The sequence below is a fragment of the Salminus brasiliensis genome, chromosome 10, assembly GCF_030463535.1.
Source record: "Salminus brasiliensis chromosome 10, fSalBra1.hap2, whole genome shotgun sequence".
In the NCBI taxonomy this organism is placed as follows: domain Eukaryota; kingdom Metazoa; phylum Chordata; class Actinopteri; order Characiformes; family Bryconidae; genus Salminus; species Salminus brasiliensis.
The window spans coordinates 33,611,655-33,628,554 of record NC_132887.1 but is presented as its reverse complement, the minus strand read 5'-3'; the positions used below and the strand labels follow the sequence as shown (position 1 = coordinate 33,628,554).

At 38.9% G+C, this 16,900-nt stretch overlaps 1 protein-coding gene across 1 annotated transcript in view; it reads right to left on the bottom strand.

Moving 5' to 3' along the window:
* The window catches only part of fut8a (fucosyltransferase 8a (alpha (1,6) fucosyltransferase)), an 83,197-nt gene that overhangs the window by 32,192 nt on the left and 34,105 nt on the right, over nucleotides 1–16,900 (bottom strand). The gene's annotated exons all lie outside the window — the stretch shown is intronic.

The following is a 16,900-nucleotide window of genomic DNA, read 5'->3' as shown; positions in this document are numbered from 1 at the left end:
AATAGAGAGAAAGAGAGACACAGCAAGAGAGAAGCAGAGGGAGGGCTTCAACTACTGATTATCTCTCTCACTTTCGTTCTGTCTCACACATACTTACAGCCTTGTCCTGCACTTGTCTTTAGTCCTGTCACAGCAAGGTGCTAACAGAAACTGCATACTGTTCTATTGACTGCACAGTCAGGCCAAACACTGCAGACTCACAACTCAGAAAAGCAGGGAATTGGCCTACTAATCCCTCATTAGGCATGGGCCATATGAAGAAACTGAAGCATCTATGGATTTTTGTGTGAAACTATACAATGCATTATAGATTGCAGTGAGTCTTGCCAGGATATCAAATGGTGCAGTGTGTGAATTAATCAAGTTGGTGACCTTGTATTGGCTACAGCAGCTGATTGACTCTATGCATAGGACTATTTTACCATGCACATACACATTAGGGGTGTGCGATCCTGCATATGTATACATACGTGTATTCAGTGGATTTATTTAATACACTTTCTTGTCTAGTATGATTTTAAGCAAGAACAAAATGGGTCAGTAGGATGCTTTTTCCCCTCAAAACTATATTGTACACACAAGATCAAATATAACATTTTGTGGCCAATACAAATTAAAAGGGGTTACACATTGTAATCTATATTGTCAATGTATTTTTGTGTATTTCAACAGATTTAGATAAACTGATTTCTTGCTTGATATAATTATCAGCTGAAATAAATTTTAAAAGGGCACAGGCTTATAATTGTATGCAACTTTCCAGTAGAAGGAAATAAACCCTTAAAAGTTCTTTTGTTCCAACAAAGTTCCAACAAAACAAAAAATATCTCCAGTCCGCAGTGGTGCATTGATTGCTCTGTGCCACTCGAGTCGCTGTTCCCCTCTGGCATATTTTTTTTCTTACTACATCTCATGTTTCAGGGTAGGTTTTCGATACACTTAACAAGTGTTTGCTATTTTAAGCACTTCAGTGTTTTATGTTCAAATTGACCACTATAGTCTGTGCTATACAGGGGATCCAACCTCATATGGGTCACAGATAGCTACTAAAAAGATGCTTATTATCACTGATATTTTTTCCAGAAGCAGAAAGCTGTGGGCTATCTGATTCCACAACAAATGTCCAGCAAGTTAATCAATCTAAACTCTTCAGCTAGACATTTCTGTACAGCAGGGATTAGAGAAACTCTTAACACTTGTCAGCTGCTGCTCTCAGCACATAACCTTGTTCTGTTCTTAGTGAGTTGTCCAGGGTGTTTATTTCATTTCATAGAAGGTATGAATAAATAAACAGTTCGTCATAATTAGCTGGTGTTTAGTGGTTTGCCCTACAGGTCTGTTTTAGTTGTTTCTTTTTTCAAGGAGAGGAAGAAGCAAAGGGTGTGTGTGTGTTAAAGTAATGCAGTAGGGCCTGGAGGGCTTAACTGATAGCTGGATAAGTAGGGCAGGAGGCTAAGCTCAGGTGTGATCTCTGGCCGTACATACACACAGACGCACACACAAATACAGAGCTCCTGGGCGACTAACTGTATTGCTCCTGTTGGTACTTAATACCAGGCTGAATTTAAAGGTGAAGGATAAGGTCAGTTTAGCCAGGAGCACTTGTGCTTGGAGTTGTTCGTTTAATGCACCCTCTTCTACACATTGCTGTGGCTTTTCACACAGAGGCATAAAAAAATAAACACCCACCAAAAAAAAAAAAAACCCCACCAAACAAGAAACAATGCTCCGAAGGCTGCAAGCCAGAAGTTTTTGCAGCCCAAACACCCTGACATTTTGGAGCGTGGAAATGCTTTTGTCATGGTCATTCACTACTAAAGCTGACCTCCTCCAAAAACTGTCCACTATCCAAAACTGTGACCTTTCTGCTAAAAAGCCGCTACAAAGCTACAGTGACACAGAATGTAGCCTCAAACTCCACATGTAAAGACAAATTACATACCACAAAGGCCTTCCAGTTGCTTAACCCTTTCATACCAAGGCAAAAGACCTTTTCCTTTTATTAGGACCTTAACCCTAATCTACTCATAATTTAATAACATTTTATAATGTAAGTGAATAAACAGTGCTTTCTACTCGCTCAGAATTCATGACTAAACAAGGCAACTCCCAAGTGCTCCCACAACTTTTGACTTGTATTGTTCTGGGAAGTCACTGAAAAGTGTCTAATGATGAATTTAAGTCATGATATGGTGTGTTTTTGCAAATATTAAAAGGAACATTGTGTAGTATTGTTACCTTAAGAAGAAAAAAAAACAGGTGACATTAGTTTGGATCGGAAAAGCTGTCCAACCCAAATCTAATCCAGACAGTGCTGCTCTTGGGTTGTATAATGCAACAAATATCTTAATAAAATATCAGTTAATGACAAGTCATATCAGGTTAATTGGACATCTGCCGTTGTTGTGTAAATAACATCACATTACAGGATGATTTAAAGCCAAATTATCGTGTCAAGTCAAGTTTGTTTATATGACGCATAAACACAGAAGCTGCCAGAAAGCAGATTTACAGAGACCCGGGCCCAAGCCCCCAGTGAGTGAGCCAAAGTAAGACCCAATCAGAGGAACCAAGACTCAGAAGGGGAACCCATTCTCTGCTTGACACTGGGCAACAAATCTAATAACGCAATGAAAGCTGGAGGAATGTGCTACACAAAGTGAAAGCAACCTACTACAGCTAGCTAAATGTTGTCAAAATGGCCATTTCATGTGCAGGAGCAGCGGAATTACTCTCATTTATGTAATTACACACTTCCTGTTACATTTAGAAAAGTCCTGTTGAAAAAACAGCAGTTCATACAAATGTGTACATGTGTAATTATGCTAGAGAGAATGATGCTGTATGTACATTTAAAACACATTTGTGTCATTTAATAAGTGAAAACTATCATTTTGACAGACATGTATTTACACATGCTGCATAAACTGCAATCCTTATGTGTATAGAGCACTAGTAATTACACTGTTGTTGCAAGGATTGTTAACATGTAACTACATTGTCTCAGTGCTATATCCTCGACATGTAGCACACATTAGATAAAACTGCTAGGTAAGTCAGAGTTAAAAGTTAAAATTGTTCTATAACTGACATTATTATTATTATGGAAGTGTGTGTGTGTGTGTGTGTGTAAAAATTGTGAAACTGATAGCCAGCTCACAGCTTATATCACCTGAACAAGGTCACACCTGCAAAAAATGTATGCACACTCTCCATGGGTACTAATGTGTATGTTATAAAAACACCACAATGGAAAAGGGTAGGTCTGTTTGGAAGGGGACGAAGGGTGATTAAGAGGAAAAGCTTTTTCTCCTCTATCATCAGTTTTTATATTCAATAAGTGTCACATTAAGCAGACGACACCTGGTAAGACAATCTGGAACTCAGCTCAGAATGTGTGTGAATGTGTTTGTGCTTATGGGAAAATACACAGAAACAAACACACACACACACACACACACACACACACACACACATCAGGATGTCCTTTATCTTTATGTGTATCTGCAGCCGTTTTCTCACATTTTCTGGCATTTTTCAAAATAGTTGGAATTTTTTGACCTGAAAAACTATGAAAACACTCACGTACCAAATGAAGCTCAGTTAAGAGCTCTTGCACAGCAGTCAAGTGAAACTGCTTATTGCAATGCATGCATGAGTGGAGATGGATTTGCGGCCGCTGATGACCGACTCCGCTGTATTTTATTTCTGTATTGTACGACATGTGTAGGTGCGTGCTTTACCTTTAATTTGACTAGCTTAAAGGGCTGGGTTTCAGTAACTGGATGAGTGTGGGTGGGAATTACTTATTTACATTACACTTTTTAAAAACTATTTAAATATCGTCCTCATTTTGAGACACATTTGTAAATATATATATATATATAACATATATATATATATATAAATATATATATATATATATATATTTATATATAAATATATGTTTATATATAAATATATAAATATATAACATCATACAATAAATACAATAAAATATGTGGTTAGTGACCACACTACCTGGTCTCAGCTGTTTTTTTGTTTCTACCTGCACTGGCATTTTTGGGTGAAGCATTCTTTAGGTCACAGAACTGCAATGCAGCAGTGGCTGTCAGGGCATCGGATGTGTTTAATGTCTGCTTGACTGATTGGGGCCGGACTGTGAAAAAGGCCCTGACTCAGCCCTGACCCCTCACTGTCCTTATGAACCAATGCGACAGATGAACTTTGCTCCAGCATGACCACAGGCAATGTGAGTGTTTGTGTATAAGAGAGAGAACAAGAGTTATGAAGGTCATGCCAAAGGGTAAACAAGCATGTGTCATTCTCTCTGAGAGAATGACACAAAAAACACAAAAGAAAAAGTGATGTGAGAGATCTAGGCTGGGCGAATAAGGACAAAATGCTGTATTTAGTGAAAGAATGGAGGGGGAGCAGGGCAGAGCAGAGCAATAAAGAAGGAAGAAATCTGAAACAGTGATAAATCTAATGGACAACTTTTACATGCTTGGGGTAGGCGTCAGACCAGTACTTGGACTGCAACAAAGAATCTTTTCACTAGGCTTTGCCGCCTACAGTCTACCAAATACGCCATGATCAGCTCAACACACGCATATGCATGTGTGCTCAAAAGCACCCAAATAACCCAGAGAAATAGTTTTCCTTTCCTCACCAACCTTCTAAATGTCAGAGGAAAATATCAGGTGACCCAGACCTGTTTCTACATCGCTACAACAAATCAGTAATCCCTGATCGAATGGCCTTCTGGCTTCTCTGCAAAAGATTGGTGTAAATACACACACTCTCACCCTCCTCTGCACTGAAATTCTACAGGGAACTCTAGAGGGAGGACCAACCTTCCCACCCAGAGAGAGTTAGGCCAACTGTGCTCTCTCGGACTCCTGATTATGCATGGCTGTACTTATACCGGGATCGAACCAGCAATCTCCCAATGACGGAGCCAACGCTTAGATGGCTGCGTCACTTGGGAGTCCCTAGCTGCCTGTGTATGCAATGTCATTTGAAAATTAGGATATGAATTACGGGCCCACACACCAGCTTTAGGGATTTAAAGGCTTAAGCTACGCATTGTTTGTCCATTTGTATACATAACAGTTTATCACACAGTGTCAGACTATATAGCCAAGAGATTTCGTAACAACTCAAAATTATTTGCAAGAAACTGCAAGAAACTTCCATTATTATTATAAGTTAAATTTGCTCTGTGGTCCAGTGCAAAACTGCAAAAGCATGAACCATGTTGTGGCTGACCAACTACATTTATATATATATATAAATAGAGAGAGAGAGAGAGAGAGACCTGCATAAATTACAAAATGTTACAAAACACATAGGTGAAACCTGAATCTGACCCCAATAAGGAATAACCATTAAGGAATAACCTATACTAATACGATACTATACATTTCGGTCTGTCATTGCATTTTTAATTCCACCGCTTTTTAAAAAGATTAATTATAGGTCTATTACAAGTATAGCAAGTATTGTGGTAAGGTTTACTGCTACATATAGTGCAATTTAATACTTCTGACTATGAATTATACCTCCAAAACATCCCAGACATTTATATTTTGTTCATCTCATTTTTGTCGCTCTTTTATTGAATTTGAATTTTATAACAGACGATCACAATTCAAAGTAGGGGTGGGGGGTATACACTTTTTTTCATACCATCTTAAAATATTACCCTGGCATACCAGAGTAGTAACACAGTTGCTTCTACATTTACATGCTACATTTACATGTGGTCTACATACCATCCCATCTTGCGTTATTTTAAAAGCAGAAAAACATTCAAATACAAAGTTCAGTTTGCTTACAGAACATTAGCTCAGTTAGCAGGATAACATTCTACTCACCACAGAACAAATTCAAAACTGACACACTTGTGAAAGAGCGAAGTTGAGCAACTGCTATTGGGTGTAACAGAAAGGCGGAATAAGAATTTGCTAAATAGTGTTGCTTTAGAGATTTGATATCGAAATAATTGTATATTTATTTGCAGAGGGAACATTTACATATTACAGAAATCTTGAAAATGAATACCACAGACACCAGTACTGTAATAATGCAAAAAAAAAAAAAAACACTGCAGAGCTATCGTGTAGTAGTAATCTGTGCTTGGACTTGTAAAGAAAGAAACTGGAACTCAAAATGAAGGTGCAAATCAGTGAAGGAATCTAGAAAGAGATCCACAGTAAACTAACCCTCCCTTTGCTTAAATAAACAACGCCCCCTATTTCATGGTCCCTTTGTGTGTTCAAGGCTTTTGACCACTCTGAATCTGATCAGGCCTCATTCCCTAAGCAGCGTGTGATCTCACAAGCCCTGGACGCTGCTGTTTGTAAACACCTTGGGGCTTTTTCTTGTCTATTGATTGGAGTGCTGTCCGTGTAATAAACAGCATCATGAGCTTGCCTGGCCGCAGAGCAGCAATCTGTATACTGCTCCCGTTGAAACCTAGCCCAGTATGCATGTGTGTGTATGTGAGTGTGTTTCTAATTGTGAACACGAGAGCGTCTATGCTTCAATCGCTTCATTCGGAACTTAATTTCAACAAAGCAACATATGCCTGGGCACGAGTGCTCTCATTCTGTCATTCTACTTCTCTCTCCCTCGTTCTCACTTCCTCTCTTACTGTAATATGTTAGTAGTGAGGAACAACAGTCCTGCTTGCCTGTGCTGATCAGGCTTACTGTAAGAGGTCGCTGTTATAGCTGATTATAACTAAAGATAGGTGATGAAATGTTTAACTGTTGCAAACGCAAGACTACTCTTTCTCATTTACAATTCACTGAAAGTTGAAAGTGCAGATTCTAAACCTTTTATTCTAGTAGTTTTATATAAGTTTATAAGTTTTATATCATATATCAATACAAAAAATAAATCCAACACACATGTATAATTATGGAACAAACTGTAATTATGAAACAAAGCGTAAACTATGTAATTCTATTTATATAGTACAGTAAAACAACAGCATTACTCTAGACTTCTAAGGGTTAAGACTCTCTCTCTCTTTCTCTCTGGCCTCATCTGACTCTCAGCTCTCTTTGTCTCCCAGGGCAACCATGAGTGAAGATGGCCCTACAACCCCCCTACAGCTTCAAACCCTTATGACCCCACCAACTCCCCACTGCTGCCACATGGAGGGGTCACTAAGGTCCCCCAGCTGGCTGCAACAATGGAGCCAGAGGGAGTGAGTCCAAGCTGAAGGCTGGTACCTCATCGTTCAATCTCAGAGTGTCAATGGAGTCTCTCACTCTAACCAAAGACTCTTTTCTTAGCAAAGCTGCCTGGCCTGACGGCCACTGTACAAAGCAGGACACAGTTCTCGAAGGCGCGGGGGGCTGTTGCCTGATTTAAACAAACAACTTAAAAAAATGGAACAAAAGAGCAGAGTGACCTCTTTCGGAGGATGTAATCTTACAGCTACAATAGAGGGCAGTGGGGCTTTGTTGGGGGATCGACTTCTGGAAGGGTTGCTGTTGTGGGCTGGAGATGGATGAAGCTGAACGGCTGCTAGCTTCAGCTGGTGAAAAGCCCACTGTCCCAGCTTCATTATTCTCTTATCTAGCCACGTGGGTGCTGGACCAAAGCCAGAGAGACCTACAAAATGTGTGGATATGTGTGCGAGTGTATGTGGGTAGCAAACTGCACACACACAGGAGCTGCACAGTTAATCGTATTTTAAGCGTTATCATAGTACGTGTTCTCACGATTGACACCACTGGGAGAGAAGAACAGATGGAATTAGAGGTGGGCAATGTGCCAAAAATGATATTTAAGGACTTTTCTTTACAATACGTGATATGTATTACAATAATTGGCCACAGAGAAAATGCACTAGTAGTAACTTCTATAAAAACTTTGGTACAATGACTTTTTAAAAATTTGCAGCACTACATTCACACAGGACTTTTTGCAATGAAGTATGTATTTGGTCGGTGTTTCAAAGTACTGACAATATCCAAGATATGCTCCGAAAAGCAAGCTGTTCATCAGAATAACCAAATGGACCACAATAGTGACAGACTATCATGAAATTGCTCACCCCTAGGTCAATTTATATTCAATTTGTGCAGTGATAAAAAACTGACATTGGTGAAAAGTTAGCATAGCAGCAATTCTAATTAACAATTCATGTTTAATAGCTATTTTAATACAAGTGAATATGTTGGAGGGGGTATACAAAGATATTAGCATGTTATATCTTATGCTTTATGTTAATTTCCAATGACTTAAATTCAGCAAATAAATGTTAAATAAACATTTTAGATAAATGTCCAAGTGGATCAGAATCAGGGCCGATTCAGGCCTGACTGGGTACCGGCAATTTTAATCCCAAACACATTGTAACATTGTAAACATTGCACAGTAATTAATGGGCCTTTTGTAATTTTGTATTGTTTATTCTTTACCTAAAGGAGAAACTAGTTATATTTCTGCTTAATTACACAGACAAAAATCTGTGAATCTGTACTCATTGCACATTGTCATTTTAATCATAATCTATCACATTGTGATATTAAGCACCTTTATCAAACATTAAACAATTCAGGCAGCAACACATGACCAGGGCAATTCCTATCCTGAAGACACTAACGATAACCATGCTCACAGGATGTCTGCACACAAACACACAAAAACTTGTACAGGCCATCTCCAGTGTCCTCTTTATCCCAGCATGTCCTAGACTCTGTCTGCTGGCATGCCGTGTAACTATGATAAGACCCAGCAGTTGGCAGGCTGAGGCGGCGTGGAAGAATGTCAACATCTTAGCCTCTCTGTCAGATGAATAGGGTGGCTCTCTACAACTTCACCCACGCAGGTGCAGTCTCCAGGTAACCGGCGACTCATGCGGGCCTTGGCTACTGTCCTCATAGCCGCGGCTTCAAAGGCTAGGTAAGGTACGAGGGAAAGGGGAGGGGGGTACAGAAGGTTTCTAGGCAACCAAAGGCTTTTCTGGTACTTCATCAAGTTTTCATTTCACATGGCCTTCTCTTCCATTCTTTCTTCACTTCTCTTACTCTCGCCTCTTTCTCAGTTTACAAAGCAGATTGAGAAAGAAAAGCTGGCCTTTTTTTCTTTTTTTGTTCAGGAGGACGGCCAAGACCATGGGCAGAGTGGGCAAAGTAAAAAGCTTCTTTTCAAGTTTGCAAGGGAAACAAATAGCACAACAGCACACTCCCTTGCTTTTAGCCCAGCAGAATGATAGATCGCAATCTCTTGTCTCATATCAGCCAGTCGATCGTTATGCAGTAATATTTAGATCAGCCTGGTACAATAAGTAGTTTGTTGATTATTATCAAAAAAGGGTGTAATACACAACCGAGCCTTCTAACTAAACCCAACATTTCTTTACCTAGTGCTTTGAGTATCTGGACCAATCACAGTTGTAGATGAGTGTCTTTGGTGTTCTGTTACACCCCTAGTTTAGGCTGGTGTGGTAGTACAGTGAGTAGAACAGAGCTCACTTGTACTACACATTTAAGGCCCTACATGGCCTCGCTCCTGAATACCTGCGGGATCTTATTGTATACTACGAACCATCAAGACTACTTAGATCTCAGGGTGCTGGCCTCTTACTCGTGCCCAAAATTCAGAAAACCTCAGCAGGGGGAAGAGCCTTTTTTTTATAAAGCCCCCCAACTCTGGAATAACCTTCCAGATAATGTTCGGGACTCACACAGTCTCAATCTTTAAATCCAAGCTGAAAACTCATCTGTTTAGTTTAGCTTTTGGTAATTAATGTTTCTTAGATAAAGGTTGTAGGTCCAGGGTATTGCGGACACAGGGAATTGTAGTACACTGAGATGCTGGAGCTGTCGTCTTGCAGCTTACACGCGATCACTCAGGTTTGTGGACGGTGGAGCAGTTAGATGCAGGCGTTTTCAGGGTGCTTCCGTGTCTGTGTTACCTTCTGGTTCTCTCCTTTTAATTAGGCTGTTATAGTCAGACCTGCCGGAGTCGTCAGACACAATCTGATACTGCCCAACATTCTCTGCTCTCCATAAAATTCATCTTAGAACTAACCATCTCTTTTTACCTTCTCTGAGTAAATGGCCACCCGGTCCAACCTGCTGGAAGATTGCCTGCTGAGGTCCCCTCTACCTTCGTTAAACCAGCTGCCACCTACCGGTCCAACCAGCAGGCCCCCCACCCACCACGACCCATAGCAGACCAGCGGCTCACCTGCCTACCACTGCTACCTGTTTAGTGACCATGTTAAAACCATTTTTAACATTTAATTTTAACATTAATTTTTATCTGTTATACCTGGTTTGGTATTTTTTTATCATTAATGTTTAAATAGTTCTGACCAGAGGAGGATGGGTCCCCCTTGTGAGTCCTCCTCCAAAGGTTTCTTCCTCCAGCTCTGAGGGAGTTTTTCCTTGCCACTGATGCCGTTGGCTTGCTCACTGGGGGTCTTTGATCCAGGGCAGTGGTGGCTCAGCGGTTAGAGCACCGGGATATTGATAACAGGGTTGTGGGTTCGATTCCCGGGCTCGGCAAGCTGCCTCTGTTGGGCCCTTGAGCAAGGCCCGTTACCCTCTCTGCTCCCCGGGCGCTGGAGTTGGCTGCCCACCGCTCTGGGTGTGTGTGTGTGTACTCACTGCCCCTAACACATGTGTGTGTGTGTGAGTGTGTGTTCACTACCATATGGGTTAAATGTGGAGGACACATTTCGCTGTACAGTGACAAATACGTGCACCTTTAAATCAAGTGTTATGTTATTTTCTTCTTTGTCTCTGTCTTTTATTAATCACTTTATGTAAAGCGCTATACAAATAAATCTGACTTGACTTGACTTGACATGTGCCTAGGTTTTCACTCAGTCCTGTTACCATAACACATTACCCCATCTAAAAAAATTGGAACATTCCACAAGTCATGTGTTCAACAGAGTTGCATCAGCTGGATCTTCTGAAGGCCATGGGAAGACCAAAAGTAACTTCCTTCTTTTTTTGTTCTGTATATTTGATCATATTGTAACTATGACTAAAAAGGACAATCTCAACGTTCTGTCATGTTATTTGTTTATTTTTAAAATATTCATTTTGGAAAATCACTACAATGTGCTCAATGTCATACCTGCAATGTAGCTATATTTCATGTTTTTGCTCATTCTATGCTAAAAACTCTTTATATTAGTGCCAGTAACAGGAATTAGCAGAGTCCTCTGGTTTATTGATTTATTAGTGCGAATATTAGTCAATGTAATATTATTCACCATTATTCACCAAGTTTTCCATGTATAATGCCATAGATCAAATATATTGAGCCCAGTATTCTGATCCAAACTTGACTGGATGTAGTGTGTGGGCTCAGGAGGCAGCATTGTTGCTGTATTGTGGCTGATTATAGAAACAATCTGTGCATCTGTGATGGAGGAATGACCAGTGCAGGGGAAGAATTAAATTACATATAAGGTCCCTGTTAAAGGCTAATCTGTTTCCAATTAATTCCCATGGAAATTTCCCAACTTTGAATTATGCAACCTTAGTTGTGCAACAACCAAATGATTAGAATGTATTTAGAACGTAGCTAATAGAAATAGACATAATTGCATTGCAGTATGAAATTCTGTTTTTCAAGTCACAGAGATAATGTAACAGTACATTATAACAATGTCAATGTGTTATTTAATGTGATGCACTGTGCATGTGTGTGTTTTAGGCAACATAATCAAGGGCAGAGAAGAAGAAGAAAAACCCAAAAGAATCTTCAGATTCAAATTCAAGAATTACAGATTCTGTTGAAGAATCAAACCTAAAAACCCAATGCTCATTCCTGTTACCTCATTATTTTTTTCTAAAAATATACGATAAACCACTTCTTTCCCATAATGTTGGGTCCATCATTTATTTATTTGTTTAATAAATTACATGATGAAAAAAATTATACATTTCAGTTTTGGGTCTTCTTAAAAATATAAAAATGGTGTTGCATCCTTTAGAAACATGGCATATATAGTGAATTTTTAGTCAAACATATCCATTATTTGAACATGTTGTCAGCCATTACAATAATCACTTAGTTGACATGCTTTTAAACATTCTTTTTCAATATCACATCAGTTTTGGCAACAGAACTGAGAAACATCTAACCATCTTTGGCTTAGAAACCTGCCTGAGACTGACCAATACATGTTTTGAATGGTTAAATATATGTGTTATTAGAGTTGAAAAAAGATACAAAATGAAATTTAATTTTGAAGAGTTACAACAAGCAAATGGAACCCACTCGGTGGAATGGCCCACTACATAACACTCATTTTACAAGGTTTAATGGTTTGTAACAAACCACCAAAAATGGAGGGAGTCTCAATTCAGGTTGGGCCTCAAGGCTGAGCTGAAATATCTTAGAAGAAATATCTAACAATGATGGTTGGTTGTGTGACAAACAAAACTTCAGATTAGAATAGACATAAATGCTGCTGTCTTTTGGCTGCTGTGCATAATACACCCTATTCCACTATTTTGTTAAAAGCAGTACTGTTACACTAATCAGTGGAGGTGTTGAATAATCATTGGCAGTTTTAGCAGTGATGTTTAAAAGCAGTACTAGGGAAATCTTCTGAAGTGGAACACGTGATGCGACTGTCATGCGACTGCAATCCTCAGAAGACATTCTGAATTGAGCCTCCCACCTCCGTTTCTGGTGTTTTGTTACAAACCATTATGCTGTTAACCATGGAACAATAATGCTGTCATTCAGTACCAGTTATCTTGGGAGACTGCCTCTTCTGCTCACAGAGCTGAGGCACAACAGCAGCAATAATGGAGAAGCAGATCCTCACAATACTGAGCCAGTCTATGCTTACTACTGACTTTTGCAGCATTTGGTTCACATATTTTACAGGTCTTCTATAGAGGTCAGGTCCATTTGCTGTCACAAACAATTATTCAATTCACCATTAGTTTCTGATTACAGAGCCGTTGTTATCCAGGCATTATTTGGATGGTGGACCATTCTCAGCCTAGCAGTGATGGTGATAGAAATGTGTGCAGCACTGGTACACAGCAAAATTTCTTTTAGCAAGTTTAGTCCTCTTAAATGCAGTCTAAATCTCTAGATTTCTCATTTTGTACTATTTTAGATTGGTGTGGAAACATACGATTAATAAAAATAGGTTGGTAAATAGAATTGCTGTAAGACCTGGTGTGTTATGACTGTATGATATAAAACCTAAAACCACACTAAGGTTCACAGGAATACATGAACATATTGAAAACAATGTGCTTTAGGGTATGAACCTTAAGGCGGCATTGTGCAGCAAATTGAAAAATCTACTAATTTCAACATAGAAATCCCCTCCACTGCACAGTCACTGCTGAGTAAGAGTGGGGAAAACAGGTCACAGAATCAAAAAGGCTGAAGAGTGCTGGTCTAGACTGCAAGGCTGTACAGGCTTTATTGATGCCTAGCTAAAGGGAGATCCTCTGAGCTCTTCTTCGATAAACCCCTCCAGCCAGGGTCTCCTGAAGTCCACTAACAGTTGTTGCTTAGCAACTTCAGCATCCATTTAGCAGAGCAAATCCTCTATCAAAAACATCTATCCCCAACAAACTCCCGCTTCAGGATTCTGAGCTGCACTGACACAGATTAAGGTAAAAAGAAAATCTAATATGCCTACAGTCAATCCAAAACACACAAGCTAAAACAGCCTCAGAAAATAAATCTTGATTCTCTTGATCGAAGGTGATCTGTATTTTACAAAATTCATAAGCTTAGCTTTGAAGAACATGTGCTGGCATCACAACATCTGTATGCTCTTAAGTGCTACCAATTTCCAAAAAGTAATTTTATGGCCACCGGTTAATGTACTTTACACAAGGCTGTGTGGGTTAATGCTGTTGTGACAAGCAACTAATTGGGTGTAAAACCCAGCATTGTTAAAACTGTATGTGTGTGAATGGCCTGCTATTGCAGCATCCACAGAGCTTTAGAATATTTCACTCCTGAAAGATGCTGACTCATACTTAAGTCTCTTGTGAATGGCCGCTTGTGTGTGTGTTTGTGTGCAAGTATACAGAGAGTGATTTTGGGCTGCAACCCACAATTACTTTTATAAGTGGTTAATCTATTATTTCTTAGATTTGTCTTTTAATCTTCACGCTTCAGTGTAAAATAAATCTACATAACAAATGGATCCTCAATTTATAAATAAAATAGTTTACTATTTTCTCTATATATTGCTTAATTTAACATTAGCTATTTTTTTTTCTGCATTAAACACAACTGTTCATGACTCACAAGTTTGTGATTTTATGACAAGATATTTTTTAGATTTTCTATGGTATAAATCTATAGATTTCAATGAATAAAGAAACGTGTCTCCTTTGAAAAATGTACGTTAGGTGGTCGATAACAAGTGTGTGGAGGTGGGCAGGGTGGAACAGAGCCAGTCAGGGGATTTTCTGCTGTCTACTGCCTACATTTGGAAGGTCACTGCAAATAATTCAGATGTCCAAACCTTTGCTGATGACTTGCAAACCTTTTGTGTATATAAAGCAGTGTTGGAACAGACTGTGTTACTGCACTCTCTCATTGTATTTTGACAACAGTACAAGTCTAGATTGCTATCACAATGACTAAAAAAAGCAAGTATCAAAGAATCACAAATAGATTATTAGAATTTTTTAAAAAAGTAGGCCCTTCCTTTAGAGAAATTATAAATAAAGCCAGTATCCTGAGTCCAATGAAAACATGACCCAAATCAACAACAGCATCAGAAGACAAGTTTATGAGAGTTTGTGCAGTTTGTGCAATAGACGACTCACAAGACAACACTTTGTAGCAACGCTAAAAACACTGGACCATAACACTAGACCAACTCTCAGGTTCAACTGTGAAGAGAACTTTTTAACAGGAGTAGTCACAGTAAAAAAGCAATTGCAATAAGATAAGCAGGCTTACATGCAGCACTACCAGTGAACTACTTAAAAAATGTATGTTGTTTTAAAACTTAAGCCGTGTTGTGTGTGTACAGAAAAATGTTTGTAGGTTACAAAAATATCATTTGCATTATGTATTCTAAACTGGGACGACTGGAAGACCATTGTCTTATCATTTCATTATTGAAAGCATTAATTTTACTACATTGTGATTAACTACGGAAATGGCCCTCTTCTCTACATGCACAACAATAACCTTTACTGGACATTACCCATATGCTTGTTACTCACAAGTATTATAAAGAATTATAATCTGTCCAAATGAACACACATAATAACTGTATACAACACTTTGTAAGTAACTGACAATTAAAAATCCACATGGTATTTTTTTTCTTTTCTTTATTATCATTAAAGCCGACTTTGTTAACTAATCATTGCAGACCTAGAGGGACGTGTTTGTATGTATGCATGCGCAAAAGTTGTGTGACCTTAAAGTGATCAATGTGAAAGATATGATGGATGCTTGCATGTTTCTGTGCATGTGTGTGTGTGTGTCTCCATGTGAGACTTTGACTTGTAATCAATGCATGTGTGATTGATACTGAGTGAAAAAAATTATGCTTTTATGTCACTGTACTGGACACTGTGTGCACTATGTGCATGAGTGTGTGTGTTGCTGCACACAGAGATGCTCCCCTCCATGGAATAACAAAAAGGCTGCTCTGAAAAAGAATCAGGTCGACAGAGGAGAAGTCTGCTTTATGCCTCCGTAAGAAAGCTAAAATACACACACACAGACACACATACACTTGCTCTCTGACCATCTGCTTTTTCTGTCACAAAACTTCAGCCAAGCCTTCAAGCCTCTCTTTCTAGAAAGAAAGTTCATGCCACACACACACACACACACACACACACACACACACACGGCACGTGCACAGTGTATGCACACACACAGCAGATAAACGCTAACGCTACTGTATATCTTTCTCTATATCCTCCCCCATGTAGTACACTATGGCCATGTGTACATACAGAAATGAATGTTTATGGGCGATATTGAATATGTTGACATATTGGTGCATTATTAGAGAGAAACAGAAGGCAGACTTCAACACCTGCAAGATCTTGAAGCGCATTTGACATTTAAAAAAAATCTGGCAGAAATGCCATAGATTGCTCATCACACTGCAAGACCCAACTGAGACAAATATTAGAATATATATATATATATATATATATATATATATATATATATATATATATATAAAAATTCTGAATTTAAATACAAAAATACATGAATTATTGGCCACTGAAAGACGGTCATTGCATAAAGACAGGAGCGGCATTACAAAATGTTGAATAGATCTTATACTAGGTCCTTTGAGGACTCTAGTAAGAAAATATTGATTCAAAAGGAAAAAATATTATGGAAGGGAATACTCTCTATTAGACCCTGCTGCCAATATTTAGGTAGAATTATGGCTTTTAAATGTTAATTACAGTTGTACCCCCTCAAACCAGCCACAAACGAGAGGCAAGGAGAAACCCCAGACTCCAGGTGTCTGGGTAATAGTAGCGCATTAGTAAAAAACTGTGCCAAATTTAGCAGAATCCATACTCAGTTCCATATAAGACTCAGTTGTAAAAGAAGAACTTGTGAAAAAGGAGAACTAACAAATATAGATCCGGCTTCTCAGTGGATAAACTTGTGTAGAGTCTAGTTCTGTTATAATGGTACCACTAAATGAAAGTCTAAACTGAGACTGAATTCACTCTGATGTGGACAGAAACAGCAAATCCAGTGAGACAACCCACATCCCCCTCACCCACCCACACTTCTAACAAAGTAGTCCCTAATACTGCAAATACGAGAGACTTTTAAAACCTTAAATGGGTTCCATTTACCTCAATACTAGCAGTCTATCTAATACATTTAGAAGGCCTGGCTTTATGCTTTTGCTGCTCCACTCTAA